This window comes from Mus pahari, chromosome 3 (genome assembly GCF_900095145.1).
Source record: "Mus pahari chromosome 3, PAHARI_EIJ_v1.1, whole genome shotgun sequence".
In the NCBI taxonomy this organism is placed as follows: domain Eukaryota; kingdom Metazoa; phylum Chordata; class Mammalia; order Rodentia; family Muridae; genus Mus; species Mus pahari.
The window spans coordinates 105,402,217-105,412,513 of NC_034592.1; the positions used below are offsets into that span (position 1 = coordinate 105,402,217).

A 10,297-nucleotide genomic window follows, 5' to 3' on the forward strand; every position below is an offset into this window, starting at 1 on the left:
TGTCTTCAGACACTCCAGAAGAGGGCGTCAGATCTTGTTACGGATGGTTGTGAGCCACCATGTGGTTGCTGGGATTTGAACTCTGGACCTTCAGAAGAGCAGTCAGGTGCTCTTAACCCACTGAGCCATCTCACCAGCCCCTTAATCCAAGATCTTGTAATCAAGATTAAATAAAGTCAGCCACTGGTCAAGAGGCAGAGCATGCAACCAGTTGACAGGGAATGAACATATCAAAAATTATAAAGAGTAAAAGGAAGTGAGGAGGACCAATAGACACACAGGAAAGTAGGAAGGAACATTCAGTTTGGAGAGTTTTTAAGACAGTGAGGAGCAGGCCCACAGGCCACCTTTTCCTTTGGGACATGAGTTGAGGAAGGTGGCCAGCTGGGTATTTTTCTGCCTCTCTGAGCTAGTAGGCTTTCACCTAGCATTCCACTCCCGAGGCTTCATTTGGTAAAATCAAATGACGGGGATTTTGTTTTAAAAACAATATTTTGGCACTCCAACTTGTGTCACAACCCCACAGGTCAGAGAAATCACTCCAGCTGTAGACAAACTGAGAACCATCAGATTTAAAATAAAAAATGTGAAAAATGTTGAAAAATGCCATACAAGAAAAATTAGCCACGATAATACAAAGGATTGAGACAAGAGGCAAAAATTAAGAGAACATTAAAAAAGTTAAGTGCTTAATTGTGAACCTATGGTACCCAATGAAATTGAGGATCAAGACAGACAGCCAATTGACAATGGGTAAGAGGCCCAGCTCCACTGGCATGGAGCTGGGCATGGAATGAGACTGCCTAAATGTCTAGTTCATGTATGAATTCATGAAAATCTAATCATAACTTGATAAACAGAAAGGGCTAAAAGACACTGGACTTTTGGGAAAAAATGCTCCATTAGATCAACCTGTATTGATGATGTTTTAACAATTAGATCAACCAGAATGGAACTCAGGGAATGTATTAAGTTGCCTATGAAAGACTACGGATGCTGTCAAAATTGATAAAGATCTGAGCAAGAGAGGCTTCTACAAGAAAGGCATGACTCAAGGAAGAGGTGCAAAAAGACAGCAACGCAGATGACATAGAAAGCTGACCCTCCTTGCACTCCACACATGGAGACGGGTCAACAAACCAGCTGAAGGACAGAGGTGTTTCTCTGACTGACAGGCTGAAAACCTTGCTGCTGAAATTTACATTTGCTGAAGGACAGATGATCAGGGCTGAAGTTATGAAGGATCATCACATCCATGGATCTTCATAAGGACGCTGGGGCTGTTAAGTGTGTGGGACTGTTAATTGTTTCTGTTGTAGAAAGCTGAACTGTGTACAATTTTTGCTTACGCATAAAGGAGGAAAAGTTGCAGGAGATTCGATCACACTGTGAAACTTGAGATTGTGTTATTTACTGAAAAAAAAACTGTGGGCTGGTGAGATGGCTCAGTGGGTAAGAGCACCCAACTGCTCTTCCAAAGGTGCAGAGTTCAAATCCCAGCAACCACATGGTGGCTCACAACCATCCTGAACGAGATCTGACTCCCTCTTCTGGGGTGTCTGAGGACAGCTACAGTGTACTTACATATAATAAATAAATAAATCTTAAAAAAAAAACAACTGTTTCTAGTTGTGGTATGGCTCAGACTTTAGTATATACCTTTAATCCCTCTGGCTGGAATATAGACACACCCTTAGTAAATTTCTTTAATCCCAAACGATGATGATAAAGTTAGTTTGTAGAAGAAAGCACCCATGTTTGAAAGTGATGTCTAGTTGAGTGGGAGACAAAGTGATGACTCAGAGAAAGATTTGACAGAACAGGATCTGCCCAACTCTCAGAGGAGAGGAAAGAGGCTCCATGAGAGGGAGCAGCACAAAGGGGGAGGAGGCAGTTTTGCCAGAACAGTTGGACAGAAACAGGTTGCAGAGAGAGAAAAGGCATGGGTAAAGATTGAACAAGCCAGACAATGAGAAGGAGCCAGAAAATTAGAACATATTGTCAAAGTTAGTATGAGGCCAAGCAGAGGAATTCAGAGGCTCAGAAAGAATCCATATTGAATCAGTTTTGAGCCTGAACAGCTGAGCTGACTAGCCTGCGAATTCAGAAAGAACTAGAAAGGGTGAGGTTATTCAGCGGTAAGTCTCAGAAGCTGAAAACATTCTAGGCTTAGATAAGATTGTACAGAGGCTAGAGGCTTCCAGGTCTAAGCCTATGTTGGCAGACTGGGGCAATAAGCCTCAGAGATAACAATTTACAACAGGCGAATCAATTACTTTTACATCTTCCCTCCCTGCTTCCCTCTCTCACCAAGTTGCTCCAACATGGTCTTGAACTCTCTCCTTTCTCAGCCTCCCAAATAGGTCAGAGTTAACAATTTTAGACTTGGCTGGGCAGTAGTGGCGCACGCCTTTAATCCCAACACTTGGGAGGCAGAGGCAGGTGGATTTCTGAGTTTGAGGTCAGCCTGGTCTACAGAGTGAGTTCCAGGACAGTCAGGGCTACACAGAGAAACCCTGTCTTGAAAAAACCAAAACCAAAACAACAACAAAAAAACAATTTTAGACTTTTTTCCCCCCACCCCACCCCCTAATTTTAGACTTTTAATCTAAAATCTTAGTAGACCAGGCTGGCCTCGAACTCAGAAATCTACCTGCCTCTGCCTCCCGAGTGCTGGGATTAAAGGTGTGTGCCACCACGCCCAGCTGGTTTTTTTTCTTGAGATAGGGTCTCCCTATGTCAGAGCTGTCCTGGAGCTGTACACCGAGCTGGCCTCAAACTCACAAGATACACACACACACTTCTTTCTGCCTCCTGAATACTGGGATTAAAGGCATCTGCCCCCAAACTTGGACATTACTAAAGCTGAATGACATTTACAACTACCATATTAAGAAGAAAAGCACCCTGCTGAGCGCTTTATAAATCTCATTTGAATGAGATTGGGAATAATCTCATCTAACAGCCTTTAGGTGTTTCATTTATCCTAGGGTATGGGATGGAACACCTATATTTTTAAAGTGAAATTCATATTTAGACTTAATTCACTTTGCTAATGAGGGTGTGGAGGTAGTAGAAGTAGCCCAGAGAATAAATTAGTGATCAGGCGAGAAGCACACAATTTCATTTTCTTTGGTGGAAATAGATTTGGAGGGTAAGCACACCTGTAATCCAGCACTTGGAAGGTGAGGCAGGAGGCAGTCTTGTATCTGTAGTGAGTTTGAGGCCAGTCTTGGAAGCAAAACAGTGCCTCAAACCAAAAAAACCACACCCTTCCAAAACCCCAAAACAAAACCAAAAAAAAAAAAAAAAAAAAAACCAAAAACTGAAAAAGGAAAAAGTTCATAAATTGCAAAAACATTTGGGCTTACAACTTGCAATTTTTCTGAATGCAGCAAATCTAACAATCTTTTAAAAAAATTGTTAACTCATTTCCTTATTTTTTAAAAAGATTATATGTAAGTACACTTACATATAATCTTATTATAATCATGTAAGTACACTGTAGCTGTCTTCAGACACTCCAGAAGAGGGCGCCAGATCTCATTACGGATGGTTGTGAGCCACCATGTGGTTACTGGGATTTGAACTCTGCACCTTTGGAAGAGCAGTCGGGTGCTCTTACCGGCTGAGCCATCTCACCAGCCTTCATTTCCTCATTTTTAATGTACATTAGTGTTTTGCCTGCATATATGTCTGTGTGAGGGTGTTAGAACCCCTGGAAATGGAGTTATAATTTTGCACTGCCATGTGGATGTTGGGAATTGAACCCATGTCCTCTGGAAGAACAGCTAGTGCTCTTTACTGCTGAGCCATCTCTAGTCACAATTCTGATAATCGTAACCATACCCAGAGGTTGTATAATAGACACAATGGGCCCTTACCCTAACTGTATTTCTTTAATTAAAATTGTGTGTGGGATGTATGTGTAGTGCAAGTGTGTGCAGATGCCTCCTGATGCCAGCGGTGTTAGATCTCCCGAAGCTGGAGTTATAGCTGCCATGTGGGTGCTGAGAATTCAACTTGGTGGCCCTTAACAGTAGCCAGGGCTCTTCTCCAGAACCCTAAACGTACTTTTAAATAAAAATTAAATTGCTCCAAAAAGTTATTTCAAACCTGAATGATTCTAAAACTTAAATAAAACAAGCCATTTACAGACTCTTATGTGCGCTTTTTATTCTTCCAGAGTTCTGAGATCCAGCGCCCTCTTCTGGCCTCCTACGGGCACCAGACACGGATATACATTCAAGTAAAACACTCATACACGGAAAAGCAAAAACAGGCTTTAGGAGCGAGAGATCGCTAATCTGCGGTTCTGCGGAGGCCTAATGATCTCAGTGTCATCTTCGAAACATACAGGGTGGCACGAGAGAACCACAGAATTGACTCCTGACCTTCACATTCAACAGTAGCATGTGTGTGCCTACATAAACACATGAAATAAAAACATACAAAATAATTTTAGTACTCAATGGGGATAATTGCTGGGTTCACATTCTATAACTTTCCATCATTTGAACTAGATAATCATTATTTTTTGATTTTCAGTTAGCCTTTCAGAAACCTATGATTATGTGGCCTCTCGATTTGTTCTGTGCTCGGTATACCATTGGCTCTCATTATTTTATTCCAGGATTTCTTTACCTTTTCTTTCGGAGCCAGGTTCTTGTTGTGCAGCCTAGGCTGTTTGGAACTTTTTAATCCCCTGCCTCGGGATGGTAATCCCTAGCTTTATGATCACAGTGCCCAGACTGAAACTAATTCTGTGCTGGGAAGATTTAAATGACAAAAGGACTCAACTCTGACAGGAATTTTTTTTTTTTTCTTTTGGTTTTTCGAGANAGGGTTTCTCTGTGTAGCCCTGACTGTCCTGGAACTCACTTTGTAGACCAGGCTGGCCTCAAACTCAGAAATCCACCTGCCTCTGCCTCCCGAGTGCTGGGATTAAAGGCCTGCGCCACCATACCTGGCAGTTCTGACAGGATCTTGACAACCCACCTGCTCCACATTTTGAAGGAGAAACAATATTTACAAGAGCACTCTACACTTCTACATTTACCTTTCTGCCTCACCTGCTATTGTCTGGCCATCCCCCTTCCCTTATTTTGGAATTTTTCCTTTGTTTCCTTTTTGTAAAAACACAACTTTTTACAAAATCAACTCCCCATTTATGCTTCTCTTAGGGAAGTCTTATGAAAACTCCCCAAACCCGTCGCTGGCATAATCACGTGCTATCCTACTATGCGTATTAATTCACGTCTATAATTCACTGTATCACACCCTTACCCCTGTCTTCTTTGGTGGAGTGTTAACTCTGGGAGTGCAGTGACTATTTTTCCTAATTCAGTTATTTCCTTTTTAAACAGCACGTTTTCAAACATTTCTTATAGAATAATGAGAACAGCTTGGAATTTCAGTCGAAAGTGCTATCTAGACCAGTGTTTCTCAACCTGTGGATTGAAATCCTTAAAAGGATTAGATCCTTAGATCATGGGAAAACATATTTGCATTCCGATTCATGACAGTAGCAAAATTACAACTATGAAGTAGCAAAAAAGATAATTTTATGGTTGGTGGGGGTCACCATACATGAGGAACTCTATTAAAGCGTTGCAGCATCAAGAAGACTAAGAACCATCCAGATTCTAGATCGAGCCCACAGTCGTGTGTGAAAACCCATTTGAAAGACTCGAGTTTTAATCATCCAGGTTCACCGCCCACTTCGCGAGGAAGGGCAAGGTAAGAGTCTCCTTCATAGGTCCAAGGACAACAGGGGCTCCCGCTAGCAAAGTGAGCCAGGAATAGAAGCTCGGGGACATTCCGCGCGACTCCGAAAGCACCGGGACCAGGCTGGGTCTGGCCTTCGGGAGCGCAAGTCACTGGCTCCCGCTCCAGCGCGCCAAGCCGTTAGCACCGCCCCTTCCCGCCGGCTCCACCCACCGCCGCCTTGTCGCTAACCCTGGCCGCCGGGTGCGCGGCGCGTTCTTAAACCCCGCCTCCCGGGCCAGGGCGCGCTCCCCTTGTCGCCCGGCCCTAGGCGGTTCCGTTAGCGCCGGGAGGGAAAACCGCCCCCGGCGTCCCCGCCTCCGCGGCTAACGCTTTCCTCCCTACTCCCCCTGCGACCACCCCTCAGCCCACTACGGAGGCCCCCGACGTACAAACGTTCCCCACGCTCCGAGCCCCCTCCGAGGCTGAGTCCAGTCTAACTCCTCGGGCCTTAAGGCCCTGTGCTCATTTGTTGTTGTTGTTGTTGTTGTTTCTTGTTTTTCTTTTGGTCAGGAATTCGCTCTGGCGAGTCCCCTAAGGCGACACAAACTTCTTCACGGAAGTAAAAGTTGGCTCCCCCCTCCCCCGCTGCCGCCCAGGCCTCCCGCATTCCTTCCCTCCCGCCTCTCCGGATCGTGGCGGGCGGGGGAGGAGGAAGCCAGAGCGCCTGCGCGGGGAGGCCGCTTTCCATCCGGGTCCCTGTCCGTGCGGTGCAGCAGGTCGGTAGGCGGGAAATGGCGACTGGCTGAAGGAGCTGGTTCTGTTGCTGCTGAGGGATAAGCGGGAAAGACACCACCTATTGCGCACTCGGGACCATCGCCGGAGCCCGAGGACACTTTTCTGTCGTCACAGTGAAGGTAATTCCCTTGGTCCAGACGCTGCCGTTGCTCGGAAGCTCAGTCCTCTCTCAGGGCCGTCTGCCGGGCTCTCCTCCCCTTCTCTAGCCGAGCCTTCAGCGGTTCCAGGAACGTCGGTAGGCATGCACTGTTGGCGCCTTGTACGTCCACTGTGTGGAAGCTGCTCTAGCTTGGACTTTCCCCAGGGAACGGCCAGGGAGCTCACTTCCCGCCAGCTACAGCTCTTAGGCTGCGGCCTGTGTTGTGATTTCTGGGGTTAGATTTCACTCTGCTACCCACCCCCAACCCCAGCTCACGTTCCTAGTCCCTGACCCCACGGACCCGATAGCTAATTAAGTTAGATTGCCTTTTCGAACCTTCTTGTGGGCCCACGTAATGTTTTTGGTATTTCATTCTTGTAGGGTGCGTTAGGGGGGCGTTGCTCTCTCAACTCGAGCTCTTACAAACATCCTTTGAGAATCTGGAGAGAGGTTCTTGGAGCTTCTGTCGTCTTCTGTACTGCTAAAATGTTGAGTTGACATTACTACTTTTTAAAGTCAAGTTTGGTAGTCAAAACCAGCCTATGTAGGAGGCCTCTGATTTCCATAGTGGTTAGTGAAGGGTGAATCTTAATTATATTTAGCATGCTGTTTACGTTGGGTATGTCCGTATGAGTTTACCTTTGCGTTCTTGACCTGTGATAAATAATTGCATAAGTGAATGGTGTTTATTTACTTCTCGCCCTAGTGGTAGCTGAATGTGTGAATGACTTTCAGAGTACCTCGGAGAAACCTACTGAGATACTGCCAGGAAACTACCCTAAGCTCCTGACTGAATATTCTTGGATGTTACTCCAAGGCGGGGAATGTTATCTTTCTCATGATACTAAGACAATACCAAGATTACGTTTACATCCATATATAAATTAGTGCCTTAAAATGATAGGCTTATCTACATATTTTAGATTGTAGATTGCCTGTTATTTTGATTCATGAACTGCCAAGCTACACATTTGTTTGTGGTCCAGCAATTATATCTCTATAAAAGCAGTGACATGGCATGTGGAAGATAGTTTTTACTGGGTTTTGGTTTTTTTTTTTTAAATAGAGTTTCTCAATTTTTTTTCAATGGTTTGGTCATGTCAAATTTGGGGCATTATAGGTGTTTTCTCCCCTGGAATAAAACTGAAAATTAAAACATGGCTTATGTTACATATTAGTTAATGTTTCTCACTCAGTAGCCTTCTGCTTCATAGGTGCAGCCTAGAGTACTTAACTTGCTGTTCACATGTTAGGATTAAATTTCAGTAATAAGCAGGCACATGCAAACATCATTATAGTTTTTATTTGAAAGACTTAGCCCAAGGTCATAGAGAAAGTCAAGGTAAAATATAGCTCTTACATGAAGTAGTTTTAGGAGTGACCTGAGCATCACTGCTTTTCCAGGACTGCTTGATTTAGGGGTTTGGGGAGTGAAAGTTGAGACATACTGAGTGCTTGTTGAGTCATTTTATTTTAAAATGGGACCAATTATGTTAGTCACAAGAATTGGGATAAATTATGTCTGGTGCAGGCTTTCTCTGTTTTAACGATGTTTTGGGGGTAGTTTTTTTTTTTTTTTTTTTTTTGATAAAATTTAGTTTATAGATAGCAGAATCAGTATTGTACTACATTCAATTAGACCCCATATTCTTTTTTTGTTTATTTGTGTGTGTGTATGTCACAGCTCTGACTGTACTGGAACTTACTTTGTAGATCAAGGTGGTGTTGAACTCACAGAGATCCAACCTGCCTCTATCTCCAGAGGGCTGGGATTAAAGGCGTGTGCCACCACAGCCAGGCCAGTCCCTATATTCTTAATACTCTCCTATGCATGATTTGAAAGGGTGTGAAAACTGCCAAGTGATGTCTTTTTCTCATGTGTGCTGTAGTTGTATTGCAATAATAGGATTGTGTAGGAATACTAAGTAGGATAGGTATGTTTTAGAACATTTTGTTGTGCATAGTACTGGTGCCTTACAGACATTTCATTTGAACTAGTGGTGCTATTTTTCCCCCACTGTTAGAAAACTGATGATTTTTCCAGATTAACCTAGACTATTCTAAGATTGTATTTGATCAGATGGCTTCTTTGCAGGACGATTTGAGCAAAATCTGTCTGGATATGTAGCGCAGTGGTAAAGTGCTTGCCTGGCATTCAGGAAACCCTAGGTTGCTAAATCCCCATCACCAGATGAGCTGGTTATGGTGGTTCCTGCCTGTAACCTCAGGGAGGTGGAAGTAGAAGAATCAGAAGTTCATCGTCATCCCCAGCTATATTACAAATTGGAGGCCAGCTTGGGCTACATGAGGCCCTGCCTCTAAAAGAAACTTGAACTTGCTCAGAAAGGATATACGGGACAGACTTGTAACTAACTGCAGAATCAATTGCTGATTGATAAAGTAGTATTATGTTATCTTAATTATAATACACTATGCTTTTGATTGATAAATCAAAAGTATATAAAGAATATAGTGCTTTGCCAGAATTTGAAAAGGGGCAGCATCTCATTTTTTTGTATATGTAGTTTATGAAAATATAAGCTGAGCGGTAGTGGCTCACACCTTTAATCCCAGCACTTGGGAGGCAGAGGCAGGCGGGTTTCTGAGTTCGAAACCAGCCTGGTCTACAGAGTGAGTTCCAGGACAGCCAGGGCTACACAGAGAAACCCTGCCTCGAAAAACCAAAAAAAAAAAACAAAGAAAATATAAGGGAAGAAGAAAGGTACTTTAAGTCATGTATCAAATGTGTGAAGAGGACCTCATACATGATGCGCTCTTAAGTAGTTTTTATTAGGAGATTAAAGTTGCCAAACCATTTTACAATGGATTTGGTACAGGAAGTCATTTGTGCTACATTGAGAATGAAGTTGTTTATTTATAGACTTTGTTTGTTTTGTAGTGAGACAGGGTCTGGCTATATAGCCCAAGCTTACTCAAACTCCAGATCCTTCTGGCTCAGCCAGAAGTGCTGGGATAGAAGATGAGTGCCACTATATCCCAGAATTAGGCTATTGAACAGTCATGGAACTTGCTAGAAGGAGCAATTTTGACTTATATTTCAATTTTTGCTCACTTTTCTGACATCTTTATGCCCTAACCTAAGCCAGATGTATTCACTAATGTTTGTGTGAGTATACGCTTTTTCTTTCTTCCTTAAGAAAAAGTGCTGCTATATAGCTCTTGCCAGCCTGAAACTTGGTATTTACACTAAGCTGGCCTTGAACTCACAGAGATCCTCTTGTCTCTGCCTTCTAAGTCCTGGGATTAAAGGAGTACATCACCACAGCTATTGAGTACATGCATTTTTAAATCTAAACTGTACTAAATTATTATTGAACCTACCTATAGGTAGATCTAGGTGGTTGAGATTTTCTTGAGAAATGCCATGCTTTACTTCATTTATATATACCAAGTCTTGTGGAATTCTTTCTGAAATGCATTGCTTAAAATTATAAATTCAACCAGGCAGTGGTGGCACTCGCCTTTAATCCCAGCACTTGGGAGGCAGAGGCAGGCAGATTTCTGAGTTCAAGGCCAGCCTGGTCTACAGAGTGAGCTCCAGGACAGCCAGGGCTACACAGAGAAACACTGTCTCAGAAAAAACAAACAAAAAACAAAAAAGAAAGAAAGAAAAGAAAAATTTCAAATTCAGCT

The 10,297-nt window shown here is 43.3% G+C and overlaps 1 protein-coding gene across 2 annotated transcripts in view; it reads left to right on the top strand.

Moving 5' to 3' along the window:
* Positions 1-6,011: 6,011 nt before the first annotated feature.
* Ctdspl2 (CTD small phosphatase like 2) overlaps positions 6,012-10,297 on the top strand; it is a 55,590-nt gene continuing 51,304 nt past the window's right edge. For both annotated transcript variants that reach the window (XM_021192133.1, XM_021192134.1), the window contains exon 1: positions 6,012-6,623. The gene's annotated coding sequence lies outside the window, so the exon portion shown is untranslated. The remainder of the gene's footprint in view (positions 6,624-10,297) is intronic.